General features: G+C 48.1%; 1 protein-coding gene across 1 annotated transcript in view; it reads left to right on the top strand.

The window, feature by feature from the left end:
* The first annotated feature begins 273 nt into the window (after positions 1-273).
* The window catches only part of col5a2a (collagen, type V, alpha 2a), a 46,666-nt gene continuing 46,486 nt past the window's right edge, over positions 274-453 (top strand). The window contains exon 1 of the mRNA XM_055052867.1: positions 274-453. This exon is cut by the window's right edge and continues 86 nt beyond it. The gene's annotated coding sequence lies outside the window, so the exon portion shown is untranslated.

The raw sequence follows: 453 nt of genomic DNA, 5'->3' as shown, positions 1-453 counted from the left end.
AAAAGGTCTAATCAGCTGGTTGTTCAACATTGTTGTGTAAATGGAAACTAGTGTTAAGTTTTCCTGGATGTATTGATAATCACAACACTTTGACCTTGTTGGCTGTAAAGTGTTTCCAGCCAGAAACAGCCTGGTGAAGACAAAGTGGACAGTGAACCAGAGGCTTGATGAAACGCAGGCTGTCGTAACCCGTCCTGTGAACATGGGTGTAGCTCCGTGAGGGGATGGGAGAGGGCCGACAGAAGGGGGAGGAAAATGAGGCTTGCCAGCATTCTTCTCATTTAAAGCTGTAACTAGAGGAAAAAGGCTCTCAGGCAGTCTGGGCTGGTCTGCGTAAAGGAGACGATCTCTCCGTATTCATGGTGCTGCTGTGACAACCTGAACACTTTTCCCTTTTCCCCCCTTTTCTATTTTTCATCTGCACACAGGGACGGCTCATGTCCGCCTGGTCGA

Source organism: Poeciliopsis prolifica, unplaced genomic scaffold (genome assembly GCF_027474105.1).
Source record: "Poeciliopsis prolifica strain line A6 unplaced genomic scaffold, Auburn_PproV2 SCAFFOLD036, whole genome shotgun sequence".
NCBI lineage: Eukaryota > Metazoa > Chordata > Actinopteri > Cyprinodontiformes > Poeciliidae > Poeciliopsis > Poeciliopsis prolifica.
Note: the sequence above shows the minus strand (reverse complement) of the source record. Positions and strands in the feature narration are given on the sequence as shown.